Below are 8,893 nucleotides of genomic sequence, written 5' to 3'. Positions count from 1 at the left end.
CCACCTTGCTGAGCCCAAATCCAAAACAGGATGGATCTATTCAGAACCATGAGCATTTTTCCAGGGCTGAGAATGCAGGAGCTTTCTTATCTAGGGAGAAGAGGCAGAAGCCACAGCAGCAGTGGTCTCTGTCTCAAGCACTCTCTGCTAAAACATACTTAGGCCTCCTAAAGTATGGTTGGGCCAGATCCTGCAAGAAGTCAAGAATTGTCTCCATGTATGCCTAATGCTGAGGTTACTCAGCTTCCCTCGACTCTTGTACCATTGTACTGGCTCCAGAGTCAGTGCATTAGTTTTCCAATGCTGTGTAACAAATTTCCAAAAACTTAGCAGCTTGTAACAACTCATATATCATCTCACAGTTGATATGGAAGACAAAGCATGGGTCCTTTGTCCATGGTTTCACCAAACAATAATGAAGGTATACACTAGGCTGTATGGTGAAGGAATGACATCCTTTGCCATATCCTATTGGTTAGAAGCAAGTCACAGTCTCTGCCCGCACTTAAAAGGAAAGGAGTAGACAAAGGCATGGGCACAGGAAGCGTATACTCGTCTGCAGGCTTGACTGGGGAAGAATCCACTTCAAAGTTCATTAAAGTTATTGGCTGAAGTCAATTCCTTTGCAGTTCTATGACCATCAACCCCATTTTTCTCCTGGCTGTTAGCTGGTGATCACTCTCAGCTATAAGAAGCTGCATGAACTTCCTTGCCATTGGCCTTCTCATGACATGGCAACTTACTTCTTCAAAGCCAGTGGAGGAGAGTCTTTTGCTCTGGTCTGCTGAAGTGGACTTCTACATAACATACTGGGAACACAGGAATGACATCCTTTGCCATATCCTGTTGGTTAGAAGCAAGTCACAGTCTCTGCCTGCACTCAGAAGGAAAGGATTAGACAAAGGCATGGACACAGGAAGCATAAAATCACTGGGTGCCATCTTGTGGTCTTTATGGCACAGTCAGCTTCAAGACAAAGACTATGCTAGAGGAAAATCCCAAATACATTCAACTAGGTGATCTGGGAATATCATGTTCACCTGGGCAGCACAGAGTGTACCCAGCAAGGCAGGAAAGGTTCCTGGGTGCTCCCTGCTGTACATCTCATCGCGACTCCCTGGAAGGATCCTAATCCTCAGGCACAGGATAGGCACTTAAATTACTTTTGGAGTTAATATACATAGTACAGGATGAGGTGACTGACGATATTATCTTTGCAACGTCGTCATTCTAATTCCCATCTTTGCCCCTATCCAAATGTGTGTTTTGGAAAAAAAAAAAAGGTTTTAAGATTCTATAACAAGAACTTTGTACTTCTTTATCTTCATCTTCATAGGCCTCCTCTTCCTTATGGAATTCTTCATGGCTCAGTTTCACCATAAACAGGTCAAGGGGAAGTCAGTGGATTTGGGGGTAGGTGAAGAGGGCGGCTCCATAGTGGTGATGCAGGAACACATCACTTTTCTGAAGAAATCCACCCTGAACTTTCATATGCTCTTGCTTTTGTACCTCCTTTACTTCCTCCTGCAGGTTGGCAGCTGGTGGGTGTTTCTGTTCTTTCTGTTTCAGCACCTGCTTATGGTGAGCCAACCCAGCATCTGCTGCAGCAGCCATGGCTTCCCTAACCTCTATCTCTGCCTAATATTGGCAGCCATGGGGAAGCAGATGTCCGTCTACACCCCCACTTTGTCCTGTGTGACAATCCTCTTCTGCTCAGGTTTCTTCATGTACAGTACCTACCATTACCTGTTAACAGGACTTTCAAGTTTCAAGTTTTGAACTAATTGAAGTTTGGGAGGAGCAACACCCTTCTTAAAGTCTTTTCTCCCTCATACTATGATGTTTGTGTCCCTCTAAATATTGTCTCTGGGACAGGGCCTACTCCTGATTACCTTAGTTCGTTTTCTCGTTTAAAAAATAAACACTTGCAGTTGGGCGTAGTGACTCACGCCTGTAATCCCAGTACTTTGGGAGGCTGAGGTGGGCGGATCACAAGGTCAGGAGTTTGAGACCAGCCTGGCCAATATGGTGAAACCCCATCTCTACTAAAATTTACAAGAATTAGCTGGGAGTGGTGGCGTGCGCCTGTAGTCCCAGCTACAGGAGGCTGAGGCAGGAGAACTGCTTGAACCCGAGAGGCAGAGGTTGCAGTGAGCTGAGATCATGCTACTGCACTGCAGCCTGGGTGACAGAGTGAGACTCTGTCTCAAAACAAACAAACAAACACTTGCTGTTCTAGTTTTCTCTACATATAGTGATGCTAAGGTTGTCTATGGGTGGGTGGCATGCAGTTGATAACATTGCAGAGCTCTTTCACACAGACGATGTAATTTGGCCCTCACCAGAAGACTGTGACATCGAGCTTTCTTTCAGTATCTTCAAATCTGGAAGAGTTTTCAGAATCTTAGAACTAAGAGTTTGAGAGTTATTTAATTGTACTCTGGTTTCTCCAGCACTAATCCTGAATACAGAGAAGATAATTCTTCTCCAAAGGAAAATTCTTAGCCAGACTTGCTGGGTAGGTTGACCTTGGTTCTGCCCTGTGGGATTCCCCAAGCTCCTAGGTGTGGGCTCAGTCTTAACACCTCACTTGAATCTCCAACGGGGACTAAAATAAATCTGGATGAGTCCCAGTGGGAAGAGAATGGTGTGGCCAGTCCCACTAGGAGAGGATGAGGTTCAGTGGAAACACACCACTGAGTTCCACCGTACCTAGAATCCTGCCTTGCTCCCAGAACTGACCCGTCTATCTTGAGGTATGCTGCAGCCAGCCTAGGTCTACACGTAGAGGTCTACCAAGTCTACCACTCTTGGGGGCTCCCTACTGAGTCCTGTTGTTTGGACTTGCAAGCACAAGGGACTTTGACCAGACATGGCTAAAGCTCTTCAAATTTGGGGTGAATCAAAAATGGCTGAAGCTCTTCACATTCAAAGCAGCAGGGGATGTTGCCATGGCACCAGAAATCTTCATGGATGTGAGTTCAGGGATGCTGACCACATGCATCACTGCTGCGCACATGGCAATTAAGCCAAATCACTGCCAAACTACTGCTACTGCCCAGTGTAGCAGCAGATTTGTCACCGTCCAAGCACAGCACAGGGATGGATCCAGCCACTGCTCCTGCAGCCATCTCCTGAGACTCTCAGGAGAGGAACACACTCAGACCAGGAGAACTCTGACAGCACCTAGGAGGGAAGGAAAGTCAGAAAATTCGGAGTCAGAAAGGGAGAATGGCTGCCAAGAAGCCTGCTCAAGATTAGACCCATACCGGCTCTCAGCTCCATATCCCTCCTTGTGTTCCCATGATGTGGTTCTTCCTCCTCTAGGTTTCAGCCTCTGATGAAAGTTCTCCACCTTTGGACACCACACAGCCCTGCTGTCCCGTTTCTCTGGGACTGGATCCTGCCTGGCCCACTGAGTCCCTGCCCCAGTGCTGCAGCTCTGAGCCTGGCGGGATCCCTCCTCTCCCATGAGGCCTCGCGCCCAACGGAAATGCTCAACAGAAATCCTCGTCCAGTCCACTGCCTCTCCTCCCCTCAGACTCTTCCGGAGGGGTGCCATTGGCTGCACCCTCTGCCTGTCTCCAGGGTCTCCATGAATCACCAGTCTCAGAAAAGCAGGTGCAGGAGAATCTGCAGCCCAAGTCCACAGCAGTTTAGATGGCAGCTTTTCATGGGGGCCAGGAGACTGCTCTGAAGATTGGGCCAAGGCCCTGGGGATACCCATGGCCCAATCTATCTTTTTCCTTCAGTCCGCTCCAGGGTTCAGATTTCCAACCGTCTAAACTCGGCATAGATCATTAGCAGATTCAACAAAGGAGCATGGGAACCTTTGCTATCCCTTTCAAACCTCCAACCCCTCTCTCCCACACTCCCCTTCATCTCCTACTTTAAACAGAAAAAAAATAGACGTTGTTAGCGAGGAAACATCTTCGTTTTCCTTCCAAATCCACAAACCTATTTTCATCTGTGTTTATCTTCCCTCTTGTCACAAGGCAGAAGGGCAGCGACTCTTCGCATGGGGGGAGGCCAGTCTTCCCATGTGAGTTCCCGATCCCATCCCCAGGCCATCTCAGGGACCCTGCCCCACGAGTTAGCCCCTCTGCTCCCTGAATCCTGTTACTGACTCTCCAACGGGACCTTGCCTTCTGCATCCAAACAGTGTCTCCCTTCTAACCGCCCCTCCCCACCACAACACACTCTGTCCTCTTCACAGTCAAGCCCTTTGAAGAGAAGACACCTGCCCACACGTGCTACCTCCACCTCCCCACTTTGGAGTCACCTTGCACTCCTACTATTTGATGAGGTCAGAATTTTCATTTCAATTAGGAGAATGATGTGCATGCTTTAATCAAACAATGAGAATAATTCACTGTTTGTCTTGGCTGAAATCTCATTGCCTCATATTTAGTTAGAGTAATTCTATTGGACTAGGTTCATGGTGTATTTATTTTTATTTTCTGATACTTTTAATTTTATGGTTTGATACTATAGATCATATTATAATCTACCATAAAGTCTTTAGAGCTAAAATTTCTACGAAGACAAACACCTGGCTCAATTTGTGTTTAACTCAAAAAGCAATTTCAAGGAAATGATTATGTAAAGTATGGTAAAAAAAAAAATTGTGAAAAAATGGTATGTACTTATTTAGCTCTAAATTCTCAGTGACCAGCATAGAGTAGATCTCAATAAGTGTTTGTTGAGTGTGTGACTGAATGCTATAAAGCCAAGAGGTAAAGCTGCAAAATGCTATGTACTTGATAACTACAACATTGCTTATCTATGTATGCTCACCACCAGCAGCTAGAAATGAAAAAAAGGAAAGTAAGTGAAGCATTGGGATGAGGGAGCTGTAGGTGGATTCTTTCCTTTTAATTTAATAGTATTACAGTGAATACAAACTGGAGGGGGCTCTACACTAGAGCTCTCTATAATACAATTCTACACTCTTCATGCTTAATTTGGCAGAAGATGTGGTTTTGGTTATCTATTGCTGCAAATCAAGCCATTTCAAAACCTTGTGACTTAGAACAGCAATGATTATTATGACCCAATGATTCTCTGGGTCTGGGTAGGACCTGGTTGGCCTGCTCTGTCCCACGTGGCGTCAGGCTGGTTGTCTCATGAAATCATGGTGGACGACAGCTGGGCTGAGCTGGAAGGTCATTCACACAGCAAGTGTTCAGCTTCCCACATGGCCTCCCTCACCGCATGTGCTGCCTCTTCATTCAGTCTTTTACCTTGAGCTTGTTCATCGCATGGCACCTGGCTCCCCTGGAGAGCACAAACACTATCATGACATTGCCTTGGAAGCCTACACAACATCACTTCTGCCATCTCAGACTCAGGGGAAGAGAAAGAGATGCCACCCCTTGATGGGAGGAAAGATAAGGTCTCCTTGCAAAAATCCTGCAAGGTGGGAGACAGAGGTATTGACATCTTTGGAAACAGTCTGCTGCTGGATGCCTTAATGATGTTTCATTCCTGAAGTTACAGAGAAGCCTATTTCAATACACTCCTACTTAGCAGACAGCGTAGTGACTATACTGTAAGGGTAGAGTTTCCTATAAACCTGAATGTTCATTTTAAATATCTCAATTGAAATAAACTAAAAAATGAAAAGCAGTGTCTGGAGCAGGTGTGAGGGTTACCTGAGGCTGTCCAGAGGCAATGAGCCTGACTAAGGCAGGAGCCTTTACCTGACCTGCCCACCATGGGTTCCTGAATCTTGATCATAGTCACTGGCAGACACCCCACTGATCCATTTCTCTCTCTCTGCAGTACTACCTGGAGGTTTTATTTTTTTCACTTGGAATATCATAAGCAATATTTTTAGTGTGGCCATTTTTATTGTGGTAAAATACACATAGCATACAATTTACCATCTTACCCGTTTTTAAGTTTACAGATCTATGACATTCACCACCATATGCCTCTAGAACATTCTCATCTTCCCAAACTGAAACTCTCTACCTATTAAACATGAACTCCCTATTCTCTCTTCCCCACAGCCTTTGGCAAACATTGTTTACCTCTCTATCTCCATGAATTTGACGACTCTAGGAAGCTCACGTAAGAGGAATCATACGGTGTTTTTCCTTTACTGCCTGGCTTAATTCACTTAGCATAATATCCTCAAGATTCCTCTATGTTGCAGTGTGTGCCAGAATTTCTTTCCTTTTTAAGACTAAATAATATTCATGTATATCCATAGCACACTATGTTTATCCATTCATCCATCGGTGAGCTGTTGAGTTGTTTGCATCTTTTAGCTATTGTAAATAAGGCTCTTGTGAACATACATTCACAAATATTAAAAATGATTTTAAAATGATAATTCATTCAGCCAACATTTATTGAACATCTGCCATGTGTCAGGTGCTGTGCTGGGTGCTGGGGATACAACAATCAGTAAGACTGCAGACACAGCTGCCCTGCCTCCCAGATCTTAGTGTCTAATGTGGGAGACTACAGGCAACTTCAGTATAGTGGAATAACTGTCAGCAGAGGAGGAAGAGGCACCTGTGAGCACATGGGCTAGATCCCACCCAACCTCCAAAAAGAGGTTTTCCAAATTGTGTGGCTTGTAACCTGAGCTCCGGAAAGTGAGTCTGGTATAAGAGTGTGGGAGCAGACCGGAGCAGGCAGAGCAGCATGGGCAGAGACCCAGAGCCATCTGGGTCAGAGGATAAAAAAAGGTAGAGTTGGCAGGCACTCAGGCAGAGGGACATGCAGGAGCTAGAGCAGACAATGTTGGCCCTGTGAACCTGTTATCAAATTTGGATTTGTCTTAAAAATAGGAAGTCACTGAAACTCTTCAAGTAGGAAAGTGACAGGATCTAGTCTACATTTTACACAATCAGCCTGTCTGTAGTGTGAGAGTGGATTGGACTGGACAAAGATGAGAGATCAAACAGGAAGCTACTCTTCAAATCCAAGCCATCAAAGATGGAGGTCTGAACTAAACAGATAGCAGTGAAGGCAGGTAAGGCACATCTGGCGGCTGACTGAAAGTAGGAAGAGAGGGAGAAGGTGGCATCAAGAAAAGAAAACCACAGATAGTTATTAAACAGTGAATTCAAGTATAACTAGAGGTGCAGCAAAACATGGATGCTGCCAAGTAGGGGTTCTGGTGTTGACGTTCAGTCCTTCTCCAAAGATCAGGGGATTTACCTTTGTCTTGGTCTCTTCAGATTTTCCTTTGTCAGCCTGATTGCTGCAACCTTCTTGACCTCATTATGACCCACATCAAAAGTGCTACCGTCTTCAGAGCATGATCTATGTTCTGCCATCCTCAAAATACTGTTATGTATTTTGTTTTTTGTTTGTTTTTTTGAGATGGAGTTTTGCTCTTATTGCCCAGGCTGGAGTGCAATGATGCGATCTCAGCTCACTGCAACCTCCTCCTCCTGGGTTCAAGTGATTTTCTTACCTCTGCCTCCTGAGTAACTGGGATTACAGGCATGCACAACCATGCCCAGCTGATTTTTGTATTTTTAGTAGAGACGAAGTTTCACCATATTGGTCAGGCTGGTCTCGAACTCCTGACCTCATGTGATCACCCACCTCAGCCTTCCAAAGTGCTGGGATTATAGGTATGAGCCACTGCACTGGGCCTATTATGTATTTCAAATTCATATGTTGAAGCCCTAACCTCTAATATGACTATTTGAGATAGGGTCTATTAGGAGGTAATAAAGGTTAAATGAGGTCAGAAGTATTGGCCCTTAATCTGATAAGGCCTCTTAATCTATTGGGCCTTAATCTGATGTCTTTACAAACAGGGGAAGAGGCATCAGAGATCTCTTTTTCTACCTGTGCACAGAGAAGAGGCCATGAGAACACACAGCAAGAAGGCAACCATCTGCAAGCCAGGAAGAGAGCCTTCACCAGAATCCAACCCTTACAGGACCTTGATTCTGGACCTCCAGCCTTCAGAACTGTTGTTTAAGCCACTAGTCTGTGATATTTTGTTCTGGCAGCCCGAACAACCTAATACACAGTCTTAAGAGGTAGATATCATCCCCATTTATATTTGAAGAAACTGAGGCTCAGAGGGTTTGACAGGTAGCAAGCCACTCTAAGCACGTCTTGGATGTAGTGCCATACCCTGTAATGCACCATCCAATGAGACCAGGACCCAACTGGGCCTTCACTTGACCAAAGGATGATATATAGGCCTATCATTGATATGTTAGTGTGAGCAACAAATGCCAGAACCAAATGATACCAGTTGCAAACAGTAGATCATAGCCAGGAGAGACCATTTCATGTCATGACATCACCGTCTTGTTTGAGTGAATGCTGCAGCTACCATTGTGGGACATTGTTAGGGACCGTGCCTGGCATGTGGGAAACTACAACTATTGCCCCAGTCAAGGAACTTAATTCATCCTCCTCAATGTGCAGGATTGGCTGCGTCTCTGGACACAGTCTGGACTTTCTACCATTGTACCATCTATAAGAGGCAGTGGGGCAAATAAAAGATAGAAATTAAAGAGAAGGCCAAAGTATCACTTGACATTAGCATAAAATAAGTCAAATCAATAAAAAGGCAAGTCATTTAAAAATAGGCAAGTTACCTGAATCTATACTTTATTCCTTTGAGACAAGCACTTTATAAAATATTACATTGCTCAGTTATCAAAATGGCTATATGAACCTGGTATTGTTGTCATCCCATTTTTCCAGAGAAAACTGAAGTAAAGGGAAATAAGTCCCTGAGTGCATGTGGCCAACAAGAGAACCAGGATCTAGAAATGAAGGACACAGAAGTGCAGAGCTCATGCTTCTAACCTTTAAGGACTATGAAGTAGCAGAGAGGGATTGGGATGAGGTAGTCACAGGAGTGGCTGAAGGAAGATAAAAGACGGAAAAATTTCTCCTCTAA

The 8,893-nt window shown here is 44.9% G+C and overlaps 1 long non-coding RNA gene across 1 annotated transcript; it reads left to right on the top strand.

Moving 5' to 3' along the window:
- Positions 1 to 3,534: 3,534 nt before the first annotated feature.
- On the top strand, positions 3,535 to 8,575 carry LOC103875697. The gene is made up of 4 exons (XR_634589.2): positions 3,535 to 3,621; positions 4,217 to 4,306; positions 6,804 to 6,988; positions 7,788 to 8,575. It is a non-coding gene; the product is annotated as an uncharacterized LOC103875697 (long non-coding RNA).
- The last annotated feature ends 318 nt before the right edge of the window (positions 8,576 to 8,893 follow it).

The sequence above is a fragment of the Papio anubis genome, chromosome 9, assembly GCF_008728515.1.
Source record: "Papio anubis isolate 15944 chromosome 9, Panubis1.0, whole genome shotgun sequence".
Lineage (NCBI taxonomy): Eukaryota > Metazoa > Chordata > Mammalia > Primates > Cercopithecidae > Papio > Papio anubis.
The sequence above is the reverse complement of the archived record's forward strand: the minus strand, read 5'-3'. Positions and strand labels throughout refer to the sequence as shown.